Below are 12,424 nucleotides of genomic sequence, written 5' to 3'. Positions count from 1 at the left end.
CGTGGCTGTCTTACGTGCTTTCCATGGGTGGCTACTTGCGTGCTTTCCATGGGTGGCTACTTGTCGGCAGCTTAGTGAATTATATATATAGATTTTCTAATCCTCACTCAGTTGCTTAGAGTCCGTGGTCATTGAGTGTTGTACAATATTTGAGGATTCAAAGAATTTATTAGGCTCATCAGCTGACAGTTCTTGATAAGAATTCTTGACCAAACTAATGACAAGCAAAATCTGAGACCTTTCAACTGAAAGGGTGGCCAAACGTTTGGAAATGCCACATATATTCTTTTATTGCTTTGCACCCTACCCCACCATAACCTATTATCTATGGGGGAGGAGCGAAAGCTTAAGATTCGTCAAAAATTTTGAACTCCGGTTTTCAACTGATACCGAAAACATCAATATCTTGATGATGGTGTGTGTGCCACAGTTTCTTCAGCACGGTCTACAGCTAAAACGGCTGAATGGAAAAATACCAAACTCGAAACGTAAGCCTGTTATGAGGTGACGATGTGCTGATTCGTTTTTGAGCCAAATCGTGCAAGAGAAAGAGGCACACTATATGAACCCTCAAATACCATAATTCTGCAACTAATTATGAATTCTTCTCATCATTTGCTATCGTAATGACCTATTTTATGATCAGAAAGATCAGCATCAGAGTGGTAAATAATTACTGAAGTGTTATCAAATAGTTTGGGTAACTTGGTTCCTTGGGCACAATGGCTACTGACATCCAAATTTAAAAAAAATACTTTTTATTATTTTTTTTTGCATTTGATCAGGTAAATATCTATCTATCTAATAACTGTACATTACCATTTTCATAAAAATGCCACATTTTTAGTTTCTTTGCTGTCAAAATGTTTTTAATATTTTTACTTTTAAATGCCAACTATTGCATGAAACTGTGTATGTGTGTATATATATATATATATATGTGTGTGTGTGTGTGTGTGTGTATATTGCACTAACCAGCCACTTTAATAGGTACACCTTGCTAGTTCCGGACTGGATGCCCTTTTCCCTTCAGAACTTCCCTTTTTCGCCGTAATTCTTTGTGACATGTATTCAACAAGGTGCTGGAAACATTCCTCAGGGATTTTGGTCCATATTGACATGATGCATCACACAATTGCTGCAGATTTGTCGGCTGCACATCTGTGAAGTGAATCTGATCTGTTCCACCACATCCCAAAGGTGTTCTATTGAATTGAGATCTGGTGACTGTGGAGGCCATTTGAGTCCAGTGAACTCACTGTCATGTGCAAGAAGTGATTTGAGCTTCATGACATGCCACGTTATCCTGCTGGAAGTAACCATCAGAAGATGGGTACACTTTGGTCATAAAGGGATGGACATGGCCAGCAACAAGTCTCAGGTAGGCTGTGGCAGTTAAATGATGCTCAATTGGTACTAAGGGGCCCAAAGTGTGCCAAGAAATACCCCCCCACCATTACACCACCACCAGCCTAAACCATTAATACAAGGCAGGATGGATCCATGCTTTCATGTTGTTGATGCCAAATTCTGACCCTCCCACCAGAATGTTGCAGCAGAAATCGACACTCATCAGACCAGGCTACCTTTTTCCAGTCTTCTATTATCAAATTTTGTTGAGCCTGTGTGAATTGTAGCCTCAGTTGCCTGTTCTTAGATGACAGGAGTGACACCTGGTGTGGTCTCCTACTGCTGTAGCCCTCCTGCTTCAAGGTTTGACGTGTTGTCTGTTCAGAGCTGCTTTTCTGCCTACCTCACTTGTAATGAGTGCTTATTTGAGTTACTGGTGCTATTCTATCAGTTCATTTTCGCCCAGAGAACTGCTGCTCAATGGACATTTTCCCTTTTCAGACCATTATCTGCAAACCCTAGAGATGGTGGTGTGTGAAAACTTGGCAGATCAGCAGTTTCTGAAATACTCAGACCAGCCCGTCCGAGTGTGATGCACCATCTATTGGAATGACAAATGCAATGCATCTTATTACTAAAAATGATTGTGATGGACCATCTCTTGGATTGACAGAAACATAGCAACTGGACGTACACACAGACAATTACCCTTTTGTTAAGGTAGATGGGAAAATGAGAAAAATTTAAAAGTTCTGTAATTGCCAATGAATGCTTGTAGAGTAGTTGTAAGTTAGCAGAAGTGACTTCTGAATAATCTTTGGATTAAAATGAGTGTAGTCAAATGATTAAAGCTACAATTCACATGGTTAGATGTGATAAATCATAACAATTAACACCATTCAAATTTGGTCAGCTTACTTGAAGGAAAAAGTATAACAGATAACACAGCAACAAGTGAAATTCGAATAAAATAACATTGTTTAATTGCATTGTTTGGATTAAAGAGAAACTTCACCAAATTTAAAGGGCTATAAACATGATATGCCTGTGCCTGAGGAGTGGTATGGGAGTTTACTGGATTCTCATGCTGAGTTTGCAGTGGTTGCAGTCTTTTATTTTAGCAAGTTTCTTAATTAGAAACAAACTGCCGCTGTTGAAGGAAGGAAAAAAAAGAGGGCTTAATTACATGGTAAATTTCTGTATCAGAAGTTTTTATTATGCAGTATAATAAGTAAATATAATAATACCAGTACCCCGTGACCCTGTGGCTAGGATATAGTGTGCTGGATAATGGATGGATGGATGAGATAATACTAGTAATGGTTATCGTGCAGTGAATACACTTGACTTGAGCATTCCTAGTTTTCATTCTCTTTCTCTGAACGTTTACCATTCGTTTGCTCAGAGGTTGATGTGCTTGCTGTTTCCTGAGCTGCTCTTCTTTTCTCTACCCTAGCAGCCCGCTTCTTCTCTTCGTTTGTCGGCATCTTTTCGCGTTAAAACTGATTAAGTCAGTGTTTGTGTTGCAATTACTTAGTACGTTTTCTTTAATTTTTCACTTAAGCTGGCACTTAAGTCATCAATCTGCCTCAAGAATGATTTCAGATATGAAGAGACAGGGATGAGAACGGCACCCATACGCATGTACCGCATGGCTGGCCGCTTCCGAGAGTTGATTCTGCAATAAAATATAAATAAAAAGAGGAATAACCTTGGAGGTCAATCATCACCCTGAAAGTGGATAGTAGTATACATGTACCAAATGTCAGGTCAACAGGTCAAATGGTTTGCGAGCTACAAGGTGATTGAAAATCCTGGACAGACAAACGGACAGCCACAGTACCGTATTATATAAGAAGATGCCTGATAGTTTTGTATGGGAATTGTATATTTAAGTACATATCTGTTTATTCAATCATTGGACATTTCATATTAACTTTTTTGTTTAAAGATTTATATACCATAGTTGGTTTCACAATGTAGCTACTAGATTTTCCATTATTCTCTGTGTATATATCAAAACATTTTTCCTTGAATACAATATTTAGAAAGTGTGAAAAAAAAACAAATACTAAGCATTCCTCTTTTCAAAACAGCTGGTTGTTGGGGTGTGCCAGTAGACTGCTTATCTTATATTAATAACCAACCCAAAAAGTACAAATGGTAGGCAGGTACACCAGCAATGTCGACAGTGAGCTGGTTACTTGTCTACACACACGGACCTACCTGGTTGTATTTCTCAGAGGGTTTTCTGGTGTAGTTGAAAGAAAGTAGATAGAAGTCACACAGTTTAAAAAATCCATATTACTAACCGAGAATAAACCGGATATGGACGCAGGTACATGGCATGCCCATGGACGCAGGAGACATAGTGCGCAGGCGCCGACAGCTCAACTAACGGAAACACGAAATAATGCAACGAGCACAGACAATACGGAACCCTAACCGTCCACACTACACAGCATAGTCAAACCCGACATAGTACGGAAGGTGCGGGCGCCTACAACGCGCGTCTAACACACCGCAGGCAGACCCCCGAGATGGTACAGAAGCCCCAGAGATACGGACTCCACAGCATATGTGAATCACATTATAGTAATACAATAATATGAGTACTCACAGACAAAACAAACACAACAGGCTTCGGCGTCCCACTCCACAATCAAACCGGAGAGAGTACGGCGTCCCCAAACGTCCACAAAACACAGCATAGTCAAACCCGAGATAGTACGGAGGGCGCATGCGCCTACAACGACTACCACATGAAACACACACACGGCACTGGAGGTATAATATTAGCTCAACTAACGTAAATAAGCGCCTGCAACGCGTCACGGCTCAAAAACAAAGGAGCTCAACTAACGTAAATAAGAAATGAGGCAACGCGCCCATAGGTAACGACACAGCCACACAAAAAAGAGGATTCAGCCCCCCGCCCCAGAGTGAAATGGGAAAAAGTACGGAGTCCACAAAGGTCCACCATACACAGCATAATAGTACGGAAGGCGCGAGTTAGTACGAAAGCCAAAGGCGCCTACAATGCGTAATAAGAATAAACGAACGCTCCGTTTTAAACGTACGTCATCCTCACACGTCCAAACTGTAATAAGAATAAACGAATGCTCCGTATTGAACGTACGTCATCCTCATACGTCCAAACTATACAGCATAAGTGAATCACATTACAGTGATGCATTATTAACAGTACAACCACAGAAACCGCTCCGTATTAACAGTAAGTTCAATTATTCATATTACTGACGGTAAACAACGGAGAACTAATGGAGTCACGATCACGGCTCCAAAACTATACAGCTCCACTAACGGAGCTACAAACACGAGCCCGCATGGACAAAAACAATAGACGTCAGCGCCTACAACATGCGTCTGAAACCGCGGAAGAAAAACTGTCTCGGCTCCAAAACCAAACAGCTCGACTAACGGAGCTACAAACATATCTCATACATTCATCAATGTATTTCGGGTTACCCAACACCGGGGGTAGGCGAGCAAAGCGAGCAGGGGGCGGAGCCCCCTTGTAAATAGATAAATTAAAAAAAACATAAACCATTAAAAGCACAAACTGGCTTCCAGTTAGGAAGCTAGTTTGAGTAATTAGTGGGGGCAATTTATATGTTTCACATCCATCAGTGCTACTGCTAACTCTAAATACCATCTATTGAAAATCTGAAAAGGTGTCTTAAGTGGAACAAACAAGGAGACTAAATGTTTTATGTTCCTTGTGCATTGTGCTGAAATTGAAAGACAAAATTAGCAATGGCTTGAAGCTCTTTATTGGTGTTTCTGTGTTGCCAATATACAGCATGTAGTGTTTGTGTTTTTATTAGTCTGTTCATTAGTTACAATCACATAAATGATCTTTTCTCAATTATAAAGCTGACTGGTAGTTAATATCTGTTTGGAAATAATAAATATTCCACATAACAGCATGTTTTGTTTTTATTTGACATTGGTGAGTTATATGTATTCATTTATTCTACACTGGTACAATCTTTTTGAAAATGAATGAATGTCTAGAGAATGTGCTTTTAACCATAAATTAAGGTCTGGAATCATGTGAATGAGACAGTCTGAAAGCAACAAAATGTGGTTGTATATATCAGTAGCTGGAAAAGAGTTTTACATAACAATGACTGGGAAAATGAAAATATTTGCTTACCATTACATTTTAGACCACAAGGTGCATATTACAAATAATAATAAATTTATGTATGTACAGTCATATGAAAAAGTTTGGGAACCCCTCTCAGCCTGCATAATAATTGACTCTCCTTTCAACAAAAAAGATAACAGTGGTATGTCTTTCATTTCCTAGGAACAACTGACTACTGGGGTGTTTTCCAAACAAAGATTTTTAGTAGCGCAGTATTTAGTTGTATGAAATCAAATCAAATGTGAAAAACTGGCTGTGCACAAATGTGGGTCCCCTTGTCATTTTGTTGATTTGAATGCCTTGCACTGCTCAATGCTGATTACTTGCAACACCAAATTGGTTGGATGAGCTTGTTAAGCCTGGAACTTCATAGACAGGTGTGTCCAATCATGAGATATAAAGGTATTTAAGGTGGTCAATCGCAAGTTGTGCTTCCTTCCCTTTGACTCTCCTCTGAAGAGTGACAGCATGGGATCTTCAAAACAACTCTCAAAAGATTTGAAAACAAAGATTGTTGAGTCTCCTAGTTTAGGGGAAGGCTACAAAAAGCCATCTCAGAGGTTTAAACTGTCAGTTTCAACTGTAAGGAATGGAATCAGGAAATGGAAGGCCACAGGCACAGTTGCTGTTAAACCCAGCAGGTCTGGCAGGCCAAGAAAAATACAGGAGCGGCATATGAGCAGGATTGTGAGAATGGTGACAGACAACCCACAGATCACCTCCAAAGACCTGCAAGAACATCTTACTGCAGATGGTGTATCTGTACATCATTCTACAATTCAGCGCAATTTGCACAAAGAACATCTGTGTGGCAGGGTGATGAGAAAGAAGCCCTTTCTGCACTCACGCCACAAACAGAGTCGCTTGTTGTATGTCAATGCTCATTTAGACAAGCCAGATTCATTTTGGTACAAAGTGCTTTGGACTGATGAGACAAAAATTGACTTATTTGGTCAGAACAAAAAGCGCTTTGCATGGCGGAAAAAGAACACCGCATTCCAAGAAAAACACCTGCTACCTACTGTCAAATTTGGTGGAGATTCCATCATGCTGTGGGGTGGGCTGTGTGGCTAGTTCAGGGACTGGGGCCCTTGTTAAAGTCGAGGGTCGGATGAATTCAACCCAATATCAACAAATTCTTCAGGATAATGTTCAAGCATCAGTCACAAAGTTGAAGTTATGCAGGGGTTGGATATTCCAATAAGACGATGACCCAAAACACAATTGGAAATCTACAAAGGCATTCATGCAGAGGGAGAAGTACAAAGTTCTGGAATGGCCGTCACAGTCCCCTGACTTGAATATCATCGAAAATCTATGGGATGATTTGTAGCAGGCTGTCCATGCTCGGCAGCCATCAAATTGAACTGAACTGGAGAGATTTTGCATGAAGAATGGTCAAAAATACTTCCATCCAGAATCCAGACACTCATCAAAGGCTATAGGAGGACAGCGTCTAGAGGCTGTTAGATTAGCAAAAGGAGGCACAACTAAGTATTGATGTCATATCTCTGTTGGGGTGCCCAAATTTATGCACCTGTCTAATTTTGTTATGATGCATATTGCATATTTTCTGTTAATCCAATACACTTCATGTCTCTGCTGAAATCCTACTGTTTCCATAAGGCATGTCAGATATTAAAAGGAAGTTGCTACTTTGAAAGCTCAGCCAATGAGAAACAAAAATCCAAAGAATTAAGAGGGGTTCCCAAACTTTTTCATATGACTGTATGTATGTATGTATTTATTTATAAAGCACTTTAAAAACAACATCAAGGCTGACCAAAGTGCTATACAATAAAACCCAACATATAAGACACAATAACCAGAGGGTAAAAGAAACAGAAATACATAAGAGCTGAAGAAATTCATAATTAAAAAGTACACAGATCGTCAACATATCACACTGGGTTAAAGGCCAGGGAGTAAAAGTGTGTTTTTAAATGAGATTTAAAGACGGCAAGTGTAAGAAGCCTGCCTAAGTTTGCATCATTAGGAATAAGTAAAAGCATCTGCTCTGCTGACCTGAGAGAGCAGGATGGTACATAAGGGTGCAGCAGTTCTGACAGATAAAATGGGGCACAACCATTATAGGATTTAAAAACAAATACAGGATTCTTAAAATGGATTCAAAAACGAACTGGAAGCCAGTGAAGGGAAACCAAAATTGGGGTAACGTGCTCATGCTTGCTTGTACCAGTTAAAAAATCGAGTAGCAGCATTTTGACCAGCTATAGGCGAGCAATGGAGGCCTGGCTAATTAAAAAAAAAACAAATTTGTATTTTTTTTATTATTTTCAGCCATTATCCATCCATCCATATTCGTAATACACTGTTATCCAGAGCAGGGTTTCAGGGAAGCCGGATCCTATCCCGGCAAGCATAACGATCAAGGCAGGAACAATCACTGGACACAGCGCCAGTCCATCACAGAGTGAAAACACACACACACACAGTATGGCCAATTTACCCACACCAATTCACCAGACCTGCATGTCTTTGGACTGTAGCACAAAACTCATGAAGACATGGGGAGAACATTTAAACTCCGTGCAGGGAGCACCTTTGACGTTAGCTCCAGTCTCCTTGTTGCAAGGCAGCAGTGCTACTACTGCACCACTGTACTATTAACAATGTATCATCAGTGTTGTCTGTATTAATAAATTCATAATATAGATGATATTCTCAAATCCACTTAATTCAGTTTAGAATCCAGAGACTATCTGAGCATCTTTGAGGCACATGGTAAAAAACCAGCCTGCATGAGGCTATCATAGAGATTACCTATGAACACATCCACACAGGTTCAATTTAGAATTTCCAATTAACACAATACTTTTCTTTTTGTCATGTAGAAGCCAGACTAGAAAAACCTGGAGAAGGGCTCTTATAGAGATCTACAGGATCCAAAATTCACACTCAAAGTGATGTTTCTATAAATTTGAAAAAAAAAGTCTTACACTTAAACATTTGAATTTCCGTTTGTAAAATAACTAGCTGTCCCCCCGCGGGTCCACCCACGTAGTAGTGAAACAGGACAAACTTTAAAAGTCAATAAAAAAAATAAATAATTCTGGCCAAGTGGAAGGTAAGTACACTCCAGCGTCAAACGTTGGCACTGTATCTGATCGTGTTCAGTTCTGATGGGAGAGCGTCCCCCACATGGGGAGAAAACCATATGGCCATGATATTTCTGCCAATCAGCAGCTACCCTCTAAAACACACGTAGCTCTGATTTCTCTCTCAAAAACGTCAAACGTTAACTCCTGAACAATCTGTAGATGATAATGTCTGTTGAACAAACAGGTATCACTAGCTAAACAGAGGCAAGGTACGCTTCAACACGTGGCGAGAGGTAGAGCGACTCGAATGGAGGCTGGCGTGTAAGTGAGGATGGCTCTGCCCCCCTCCACTCGACCCACTGAGTGTCTCTCGGATTTGCGCAAATAAATCAGTACAGCAAGTGAACTATGATAGATGAGAGAAGTCACAAAATAAACCGAAATGTTCAAGCAAATTAATAAAAAAAAAAACATCTAAATCTGTTAAGTTATTCTCTCGTGAAAAGCGAACAGACATACAGACAGACGGACATTAGATTTTATATATATATATATATAGATTGGACTATTACACAATATCTAGAAGAAGAATAAGTTTACATTTGCACTGGACTGTAGTTTTTACAGATAACAGTATCACTGTTAACTTAAAGTCAATGTCACATTGCACGACTTATAGTCAGAGGGGATGTCAAACATGACGACCTCCGTTTCTAATCTTGTCTACCTAAGTATGCCTGTTTACATATTTAGAAATCACTGGACATGTCACTGGACATGTCACCAGCTCAACCCATTTTCTGACAGCCAATAACGTGTCATCTGATGGAGAATGTGTCTGTGTGAAGGTTTAACATGTATGGAGAGTTCAGCTGTAATCTCTGCTCTCTTTTTTCTTTTTTTTTTCCCCATTCTGTTATGGTATGTAAAACATGAGACATCAAACAGATGATCCTCTCTTCTGTATCTGAGGTCCAAAGCAGCCATGCTCCTTATTTCTCATTGCTTCTTTATATACAAGGTGTGAGAGATTTCAGTTTTTCATTTTAAAAAAATTTGCAAACTTCTCTGAAAAAATGTTTTCACCTTGTAATTATGTGTTACTGAGTGTAGATTGATGGCCAAAAATGGCTAATTTATCAATTTAAAATTACATTTACAGCACAATAAAGGGTGTAGAATTGAAGGGGTCTGAATACTTTTTAAATTCTTGTACTTCCAGGTGAATGCTAACTGGGTCTCTGCTCACAGTCACACCCCAAACACACAACTTAAGACAAAACAGTTTGATTTTATTGGAACGAGTCTGAGATTGGTTAGACTGAGACACTGGATATATCAGCCTGTATGACTTGCGGTCACGGGAGTGAGCCACAACTGCCCCCTTCTCTCTAAGATTGTGTACATAAATAAAATCTGAGACTGAAAACTGCAGGAAAAAGTCAGATAGTATGACATGGCCTTAACTCTTTTTTGCAGTCATCTTACATATGCTTTCGAAAAATGCCTTTTATTCCTTTTATGCATAGTCTCTGTCCTGCTCCACTGACAGACTGAGGAGATCGTTCCTCCCCCACACTATGCAACTCTTCAATTCCACTCGGCGGGCGGCACGGTGGTGCAGTGGTAGCGCTGCTGCCTCGCAGTTAGGAGACCCGGGTTCGCTTCCCGGGTCCACCCTGCGTGCAGTTTGCATGTTCTCCCCGTGTCTGCGTGGGTTTCCTCCGGGCGCTCCGGTTTCCTCCCACAGTCCAAAGACATGCAGGTTAGGTGGATTGGCGTTTCTAAATTGGCCCTAGTGTTTGTGTGTGTCCTGCGGTGGGTTGGCACCCTGCCCGGGATTGTTTCCTGCCTTGTGCCCTGTGTTGGCTGGGATTGGCTCCAGCAGACCCCCGTGACCCTGTGTTCGGATTCAGCGGGTTGGAAAATGGATGGATGGATGGATGGGTAAACATTAACATTATACAAAAGTTATTGTCTTTTATAGCATTGTTATCACTCTTTAATTTAATATTGTTTTTTATCAATATGCTGCTGCTGGAGTATGTGAATTTCCCCTTGGGATTAATAAAGTATCTATCTATCTATCTATCTATCTATCTATCTATCTATCTATCTATCTATCTATCTATCTATCTATCTATCTATCTATCTATCTATCTATCTATCTATCTATCTATCTATCTATCTATCTATCTATCTATCTATCTATCTAAAAAATAACAATTGAGGTCTGTGCAAAAGAATTGTAGGTGGAAATAGCTTTACTTTGTTGTATTGTAACATTTCATCACTCAAGGAATCGTCACTTATCAAAGTGAAAAGTCACTTTGCCTACTAAATTTACACATTGCACAACCATTAGTCTATAACCGACAGATAAGAGGGAAAACAGTGCAATAAAGTAAACACAGCAGTCATGTGACTGCAAGCAACATTCAATAGTAAAGCAAAGCTGGCCAGTGTTGTTACAGAAGGAGCATTTGGCATAGCCTTCAGCCTCTGGAACTAAATCTAGTTTAGGATGCCTACTCTTTAGAACTCTTAATTTTGGTTATTAAAAATTGTACCAGGGATGATGTGACCTCCAAAAGGGCATGCAAAAAGAAAATTTCATCATGCGGATTAACAAAGTATATCAAACTAAAAAAAAAAAAAAAATAATAATAATGTGGATTTCCTCTCACATTTATCTATAATTATAAAATGTATTATTGTTATTATTATTTAAATGGTCTGCTGCAAGGCAGGTCAGGGGCAGTAATATAAAAGGTGTTTTTGTGTTCACCCTGGAGTCAAATTCCACCGAGGTAAAATCACTTTTTATCTCTTTATCTCATCTCCTGTAAATTTTAATGGGCACTTTTACTTATGGGCTTTATATTTGAACTTGTGTGTGGTTTGAATGTTTAACTGATAGGTAACTGATAGGTTTCTATTCTGTGGCTTGTCTGAGCCAGGCAATACTATGAAGAGTGCAGTATACTGTAAAAACAACTTCTATTCTTGTATGTGCTTATTAAAGTTAAATGGAATTGACAAGGATAGAATGGCATTCTCGAGTTTGTTTTCTGTATCAATGGATTACAGACTGAGTAGGAATTCAAAGTTGGATTAGAGGTATCGTACATGAAATTTTTTTTGGATGTTTTTTTGTGCATGCATGGTAGCATTTCATTTAATAACATAACAAAAAGCATTTTATAACAAAGTATGTGTTTTTTTAAATTAAATTTTTTTTTTTTTACTATCACAGAGGTAGTTTTTATCAATTTTGTTTTCTGAGATTAGTATTGTATGAACGTATTTGCCAATTCCTTTATTTCTTTGTTGTTTTAGACTAAAATATTGATTGTTGTTAGATTTACTCAAAAGTAAATTTGAAAAAGTTGGAGATTAAATGCACAAGTGATGTATTTATGAATGTAATGTTTAGTAAAACTGAATTATATCCAGCTTATGTGGCATGAGATGCAAGGCCCTGATAATTGCATCACAGATCATGTTGTTCGTTCAGAGTTTTCTTGGAGTACTGTATTTGTATTTTATTCTCTTGTTTCTTATTCTAATGCAAAGCTTTGTATATCCTGTATTTATCTTTATTTAGTGTTTTATGTGGATAATGTTTGTATCCAGTGTTGTATATGCCCAATTGTTCATTCTGAATTTCTGTGAAGCACTTTGAGAATGGGAAAGGTGCTATATAAATAATATTATTATTATTGGCCGGCATGGTGGCGCAGTGGGTAGCTCTGCTGCCTTGCAGTTAAGAGACCCAGGTTCACTTCCCAGGTCCACCCTGCGTGAAGGTTGCATGTTCTTCCCGTGTCTGCATGGG

The 12,424-nt window shown here is 39.2% G+C and overlaps 1 protein-coding gene across 3 annotated transcripts in view; it reads left to right on the top strand.

Annotated features, from left to right (window-relative positions):
- The window catches only part of LOC114663460 (zinc finger protein 236-like), a 181,934-nt gene that overhangs the window by 21,983 nt on the left and 147,527 nt on the right, over positions 1-12,424 (top strand). The window contains exon 1 of one of the 3 annotated variants that reach the window (XM_051935700.1): positions 10,991-11,396. The exons of the other annotated variants lie outside the window; for them this stretch is intronic. The gene's annotated coding sequence lies outside the window, so the exon portion shown is untranslated. Of the gene's footprint in view, positions 1-10,990; positions 11,397-12,424 lie in introns of those variants that run through there. 3 annotated transcript variants of the gene reach the window in all.

The sequence above is a fragment of the Erpetoichthys calabaricus genome, chromosome 13 (assembly GCF_900747795.2).
Source record: "Erpetoichthys calabaricus chromosome 13, fErpCal1.3, whole genome shotgun sequence".
Classification (NCBI taxonomy): Eukaryota; Metazoa; Chordata; class Cladistia; order Polypteriformes; family Polypteridae; genus Erpetoichthys; species Erpetoichthys calabaricus.
This window is presented reverse-complemented; position numbering and strand designations above follow the sequence as displayed.